The sequence below is a fragment of the Zonotrichia albicollis genome, chromosome 7 (assembly GCF_047830755.1).
Source record: "Zonotrichia albicollis isolate bZonAlb1 chromosome 7, bZonAlb1.hap1, whole genome shotgun sequence".
In the NCBI taxonomy this organism is placed as follows: Eukaryota; Metazoa; Chordata; class Aves; order Passeriformes; family Passerellidae; genus Zonotrichia; species Zonotrichia albicollis.
In genome coordinates this window covers 37,691,295-37,699,212 of record NC_133825.1, presented here as the reverse complement: position 1 = coordinate 37,699,212, position 7,918 = coordinate 37,691,295, and positions in this window count along the sequence as shown.

The window sequence follows — 7,918 nt, the reverse complement described above, 5'->3', positions numbered from 1 at the left end:
AGAAGTTGCAAGGGAGATGCTGAGCATAGGAGAAAAGTCCCTCTCCGGTATCAGATGGATGCTTAGAAAGGGCCCTGAGATAACAGTGATAAAGGGAAAGACAGGAACCCTCCCTAGAAAGCTCGTGGCTGTTCTCACAGATCCAAGTAGATCAGGCTGCCTGTGATGCACCCTTTCCTCTACACATGGGCAAAAGGTTTTTTTTCAGTTGCACTTGGAGACAAATTCCTCCAAAATCTTCACTTCAACTCTGTCCGATGCATTATTTAAGATCATGGAATCATAGAATTATATAGATTGGAAAAGACCCTTGAGATCATTGAGCCCATCCACTAACCCAGCACTGCCAAGTCCACCACTAAACCATGTCCTTAAGTGTCACACCTACATCTTTTAAATACCTCTGGTGATGATGATTCAACCACTGCCCTGGGCAGCCTGTTCCAATGCTTCACAACCTTTTCTGTGAAGAAATTTTTCCCAATCTAAACCTTCCCTCACACAGCCTGAGTCTGTTTCCTCTTGTCTTGTCCTTTGCTAAGTGGGAGAAGAGACTGACACCCATGAATAACCTGATCCTATGAGTTTTGGCTTTCAGTTAGCACAGATTCCCAACAAGAATGTGCTGTCACTGACTCACCAAGGTGAGTCCATTTTCATAAATGATTTGGAGACCTCTTCCTATGTAGACCCAGTGCATGAATTAAAGGCAGAGCAGCACTGCCTGCTCCTGGCTTTCTTGAGTTTGGTTTTTGCTGCAAAGTGAGGTGCCTTTCTGGCTGTCAGAAGGTGAGCATCAAGGAGTGCAGGTGCCGAGAAGCAGAAAGGGATCCAGGGTAAGATCTCCTTCCAGTCTTGAAGGCCACCAACAAGCAGTATGTGTAAATCAGGTTATCAGAAGTGACTGGGCCCCGAAGCCTTGTGGTCTCTAATTGGGCCATGCATAAAAAAGAGTTTCAGATTGAAGGCCTTTTGGAGCTATGATTTAGAAAGGCAAATCCATTATGATATCTGATTATGACACTGACATTAAAAGCACTGCGCACCTCTAATCGATGAAGGTTAATTTATTTAGACCATAAACCAGGAATTAATTTGAAAGGGGCTGTGGTGGAGCAGCAGCTGAGACTCCAGCCATCCCTTGTGTGATGCTGATGGGGTGACAGGGACATGTTGGCCAAACTGAAGGTGTAGATCTACTGACTCTGTAGAGCTCTGCCTGTCCTTTAGGTTAGCCTTGTGCAGACCAAGGAGATCTTATTACAGAAAGATGAGAAGCTGAGTCTCAGATGAGTGTTATCTTTGATTTGCCCTACAGTGGAGACTATCCCTCCATGGGCATATCAGGATCCCAAATCATGGTGAGAGTAGAGTCCTGTTCTCTGAAATGTTGCCCTCTGAGCACACAGTGGTGTGGCTCAATCCTCCAGCAGGTACTGATGTACATTGTGCCCACACCAGAGACCCCTTGGGTAGATGTGGCCAAAGAGCATCAGGTCTGGAGGGGTCTGGACACAAAGGGTCGTAGCAAGTAGCTCTGGTCCAGAGGAGTGATTTACAGCTCCTAGCTCCTACCTAGGGGAGTGCTGAAGTGGAAGAGATTTCCTTAGCCCGTCACTTTTATTTTCCTTGGTTATTGTTTAAAATGCAGAGATTATGGGGTCAAACTTTCCCAGCCAATATTTTTCCTAATGAAAAATGTAGTAGGGTACGAGTCAGTGATCGAATCTATATGGTGAGTGTTCCACACTGCAGTGATTTCCACAGACAGAACTTCAATAAATCTTGTTTTCAGAGAAATTATATGAGGCTGATGCTCTTTTTTTGCCAGTTTAAGATCACTTTACCCCTCTGCTGTGCTCTGTCCAAGTGGAACTTTCCTCTTACAGCAACTCAAAGGTCCTCATGGCTGCAATGCAAGCAGGGCAGGGCAATGAAGGTGGCCACCAAAGTCCCTTTGGGGCCACCCCATATGGCAATGTGGTTGTGGGGTCCCTTTTCCAAAGGGGACCAAAGATGCTCCTTAGAATGAACAATAGCACTGTCAATATTCCAACCTTAGTTCTGGCAACCCTGGGGATGTCGCCATTCCCTTGTGGGGAAAATCACAGGCATTGGGTAGTGCTGCTGCTGCCACAGACTGTGTGGGACATCCATCACTGACCTGTATTTGGTGAGAGACATGTCTTTGTCCTTCCATGACACACAGTCTTGCCTCTTGTCAGTATTATTTAATGTTGGAGCTGCTGTGGCCTCCGTCAGTGCCCCACCATGCTGTGTGCAATGTGACGGCAGCCCTGTCACCCTGCATGCCTGCAAACATCCCCGAAGTACTGATAGTATTAGTATTGGTTGGATGGATGGGAGAATCCTTCAATATCTTCTCTCCACTCAAGCCTAGGAGCTTTTTCCTGATTTCCATCCCAGTTTAGTGTTGCTTATCGGGCAGGCAGATGCACGGGGGCGGCTTGATCCCCATATTGACTGCCCTGCTGTCAAATGCCTCCACTTGCTCAGTGGATTTGGCGACAGCCCGTGTACAACCATATTTCACAGCCTGCCCATAGGATCAATATGACATTTCCATTCATCATTAAATATGTCTTCTTTACTTCGTGCTGCATAAATCAACCTTTCAAACATGGCTCCTGGAGTAAAGAGTTGATCTCAGAGACCACTGACCAAAACAGGAGCTTTTCTAGGTGGCTTCAGAGTTATCATGTGCTGCTGGTGTAAATGGCACAAACTTTGTGAAGACCCACAGAAATTAGGTGTCCCTTACAGGAATTGGTGGAGTTTTAAGTTTTAAGCATCATGCTGCCAGCATGCTGTGCCAGTTGCTCAGTGCAGGAAGAACACACTGCATCTGCTTGCCCCAGGGATTGGGAAGATACCAAGACCATTTGGTCTCAGGTTGTCCTGGGTTTTTTACCACTTAGGCAGAGCCCAAACCAGTTTGGTGTGTGCAAGGTCAGGTGCACAGGCACTGAGCTCAAGCTTGCTCTCAGAGGCTGTTGATCCATACACTGGAGGGCAGGTAGTTGTCTCTGCTGGAGTGAGTTTCCCTGTCATCTGGGGGTGGACCAGGAACTGTAGGAGCCATTACCTTCCCAGATAAGCACAATTGCTCCTTCAACCCACCTCCAGAGAGGTCTGCATCAGGCTAGAACCAGCTCCTTTCTCACCTTCTGCATTAGATGTGACCCTGGAGAAGCTGGATTTGGCTCATGTGCTTCTCCTCCAGACATGGATGTCCAGCACCCACACTTGCTTGTGCTGCTCTGGCTCCAATAGTGGGGGAGAGTGTAGGACTAGGACTGCTCTGCTGAAATGGTGGGGAAAGGCAAAAAGCACTGCATCTTTGGTGACACACAGGGACAAGGATGGTGGACGCATAGGATCCATAGGGTGTCTGGGCAGAAAGGTGAGTTCAGACCTCTCCACAGCCATCATAGCCCTTGGTGGCAGTGGAGACAAAGGGAAGGACTTAAAAGGCACACATGGAGCTACCTCTGCAGCATGTTGTGATCTCCCCCATGAAGAGTGGAGCCCTCCCCATGCGCTGGCTTTTTGTTAGCCAGCTCCCTTGTCCCTGCTGCACACACACACACACATTTTAGCACTGTCTGCAAAGGAGTTTGGGAATCGATATTGCAATTGTGTTGTAAGTGAATTAGTTATAGATCAGCTTGGGGTAGGATTAGCTTATAGATCAGCAGGCTGGCAGGTGCAGGGAAGGAGCGCAGGCAGACATGCACACACGCACATCCCCCAGCGTGCTCCACTGGTGCCCAGCCAGGAGAGGAGGGTGAGTCAGGGCTCTGCAGGCCTGGGACTGCTGCCCTACAAAACGCTGCCATACTCTGGCATTGTAAGCAGGTGAATGCTTGCTCCTGGGTTTTGCAGTTGTTCGAACAATGGGACAGGGCTTCAGAAGCAGCAGAGGTGATGTTATAACCCAGTCTTGAATCTGCAGATGTGGAATGAGAGCTCATCAGTTGACTCCATCCAGTTCTGACCCCTTGGCTTGCATCCTTCCTGCAAATGCCTACACCTCTGGCAGGACTCTGCTGGGGGCCTTTATCCCAGCATTTTTGCAGGTACTGCATAAAAATACCACAAACCAGTTCTCAGAGATTTCCTTTTATGTTTTCTCAGAGATTGAAGAAGTTGCTCTTTTCTAGTTGCCATCGGCACACCCGGAGTCTTGACTCTTTCTTTTAGTGACCTCACATGAAAGCTGTATCCTCTCACAGGGATGGGGAAACTGAGGCACCAATCATAAGCTGCTTGCTGCAGCCAAAGTAGCTGATTCAGTGTATCCACACAGACTCTCAGCACCAGTCCATACATTATCAGTCCTGGACTCCACTTTCTTCTAGTGTGCTGCCCACTTCTCAAAGTCCCACTTAGACCCTTGTCATGACTCCAGGATAGTCTGACTTCTAAAATTAGCCCAGTGCCTGAGTCCATGCTCAGGGGTTTTCCCTTTAAATAATCCCCCTGCCTCCCCTCCTGCTTTTGCTTTGACTAAGCATGCTGCAAAAACAACTTGCTTCTAAAATAAGCATCTCCTCTAACTCCCAGTTTAAACCTGAGTAGCTGAGCATGACATAGCGGGGTTGGGCTGGCAGCTGTGCCGTCTCTCAGGCTACCTTTTTGTGCAATGGCACCTGGAACAGCTGGGGCAAGCACATGTGTGGGTTAGGGCAGTGTGGGCTTCAAAGGGGATCTGCTGGGAGTGTAGGGGGATTATGGGGTAAGAGAGAGAGTGTCCCCACAGTAGTAGCTGCTGCTGAACAGTCCATCTTCTCTGAAGAGCACATTTGACATCAGGACGTGTTCATTTGTTGAGATGAAATACAGGCAGACCTCTGAGGAATGCCAGCCCTCTGGGCAAGGGATAGTGAAATGGCTTTTCCCTGGCACCTTGTGCTGACTTTCCTAAGTAACCCTGTCTCCATCCTTCTTCTCCTTATGTCAATCCATTTTTCAGCTGTGGGGCCAAGTTGCTACAGCTCAGTTTACACCCACAGGATTTGAGCTGGGGCCAGATCCCAAGCTCAATTTCAGCCATAAATCTGGAGTAGTTCCACTGAAGTCAGGGGAGTTAATTCCAGATTTACACCCGGTGGCACTGAGGTGGGACCCGGAGTGTCTCTGGCTTTGGGAGCAAAAGGGGTAAAGTCTATAGAGGATTTGACCTGGCAGGTTGCAGTGCTTGACCCCTGGCAGTGCCTGAGTATCCTGTGGTTGGAGTTATTAGAGCAAGCCTTCTCTTTATTATTTGATATAATCTACTGCTATCTCACCGGGTTTCCCTCACTCTGCACTCTGGGAAACCGAGTGGAACTAAGCCGAACAGGAGGATTACAGGCTCCGAATGGAAACAGTTGCACCAAGCCGCCAAGCGGAGCTCCTTGCACTGAGCAAAGAGGGCGGCTGACAGCCTCAATGACATGCCAGCACTTAAAATGCTGGATGATGGATGAATGTCATCCTGCTGGGAAGGGAAAGGGGGGTAGGGAATAGGGGGGCTGGGGGGGCAAGGAGAGGAGGGAATCCAGCCCGGAGGAGCCAGGGAAGAAGAGCTGGCACCAGAGTTGACGTCCGCACTGATCCTCATCCGTGGGCTGTGATTCATGGGGAGAGGAGAGGGCTGAGCTCCTGTCCGTGGGCCCCACCGCTGTCTGCACGCTGGATTGAAATTTTACTGCCACTAGCAGCTCTCTTGCCCACAGCACAGGCACGTGCACAGATGCATACATTTCTGTGTGCACACACAGGACATATAGGAAGACTGTTTAACAGATGTGTGTGCAAATGTGTGTATATTTATATAAACATCTTCCCTTGACATGCATAAGCAAACGTGTGAGATTTCCTCCAAGACACTTCATTAAAGGCCATCGTTGTCCCCACCTTTCGCTGTATATTATAGTTCATCCACAAATCACATCTATTAAATGACTAAAGGTTTTCTGCTAGGTTTTTTTTTTTTTTTTTTTTTTATTCCCCAGATGTCAGGGGATGTCAGTGATATGGCTGCATTACTCAGAATATTGCAGTCCTGTCTCCAGAGTGCCTGAGCAGGGGATTTCTCTCTCTGTCTCCTGTTGTATTCCTGACAGCAAAGTAATTTGCTTATATAGATTCTGGCAACAAGAACAACGCAAAGCCTGGCTGCTTGACAGTGTTGCATTTTTAACTCGGGGTTGAGCAACTTCAGTCTGAAGACCTCTGGGATTCCTCTTCTAGGGTTGCTGACTCCTGGGATTTGCTCTAGCGCTGGGTAGATGGGACCATGTGGTTCCTTCCCCAGCACAAGGGCTGGTGAAAGGAGTCCTACTGTTGGCTGTGCCCTGGGCTGAGGACAGAACAGGACCTTTCCTCTGGGCAGAATCCATGATGCTTTTCTGCTCAGAACCTCACACTGCAGGCATACCACCCCACATGCTGCCCCAGAGCTGTTCCCGGAGGCACAAGTCCTGGAATGGCCAAAAGTCCATAGCTATCCTGCCAAGACATGAGGACTAGCCAGGGGGAGAGGGATCCTGTGCCTCAACACGCCTGTGAGAAGAGCACGTGTTCTCCAGGTGCGTGAGCACATCGATGCTCCAGCAGCTGGTGCTCGGCCAGGCAGCTGGCGTGCTAGAAAATGAAGCAAAATCCATCTCAGTGTGGGCAAGTCGTGGCTCTGCAAGGCCAAGGGGGTGGAAGAGGGGGTAAGCCCGGGAACAGAGCCCGCAGGGGCAAGCGTGATCCCCAGGAGCGGCGGTGTTTCGGCAGGCGGCGCTCCCGCCCCCGCGCAGCGCTGACCCAGCACCCCGGATCAATCCTGTCACCCACCTCCGACAGCAGCTGCTTAACCGCGCACAGCAACCCGGCACAGCAGTTTCGGCAAGAGAGCGAAGAAGCCCGTATCCAATTGAAACCGCAGGGGGGATTTAGGGAGGCAGAAGGTAATTTCCCGAGCTGGAATATGGCCAGCATACAAGGACTAATATCCTGGCTCTTGGGGAAACAGTCATGGGATCTTTGCTTGCTGAGAGTCATCCTGATCTCTGTTTTAAGTCAGATCTGGAAAAAAGGAAAACGAGACAAAGGGAAAAGCCTTTCCAAGATGTCAGGGCTTTGGGGCACTGCTTAAAGCTGCCCTCACCACAGGGAAGATTTTCCTGGAGGCAGAGCTGCCAGGCATCCCCAATACAGAAGCCTGGCAGCTGATAGATGCCAGCTTGCCCTGCGGCTCTCCCATGCTCCCAGATGTGGCCAGAGTGCCCTGGCTCCCAGAAGGGAAGTAGGGTGCTAATGTCCCTCAGTAGCATTACACAAACTATTGCTGTAAGCTGGTCATGTCCCTGTGCCAGTGTTTCCCTTTGCTAGGAGATACCAGGGAGGCTCAGAAAAGTCTCATGCCAAAGAAAATTTGGGGATAGAGGGCTGTATGCTAGTACCAAACAGCCTGCCCTGCAGCTGCGGAAAGACTTCTTGGTTGTGCCCAAAATTTATGCCAGCAAAAAGATAACCTGCTGCAGGGTAGAAACTGTTGCAGAGAGGATGGAGTGGGAATAGAGGCAGCTGGTGGCCAGAGCAGTGCCAGTGTGTACACTGGTAAATGCTGCTCCCAACACAGACAGCTCCCTTGCTCATGGTGTCTGCCATTGGGAAGGGATCCCACCCACTGCTTGGTGCCACAGAGCAAGCAGGAGAGAAAAGCATCCCTGACACACTGGGGCAGGTGAGGGCAGGCTGAGCTGGCTGAGCTCACATCCCCAGCTCTTACCCTGCTGGTTTGGTTAAGTGCTTTGCTCAGGCAGAGCAAGACAACCCCAGCCTGTGCTTGTGTGAAGCCATCTCAGCGAGTGGTGCTGAAGTGTTGGTCTAATGGAAGTGAGGGCTGGGTTAGCACTGCTGG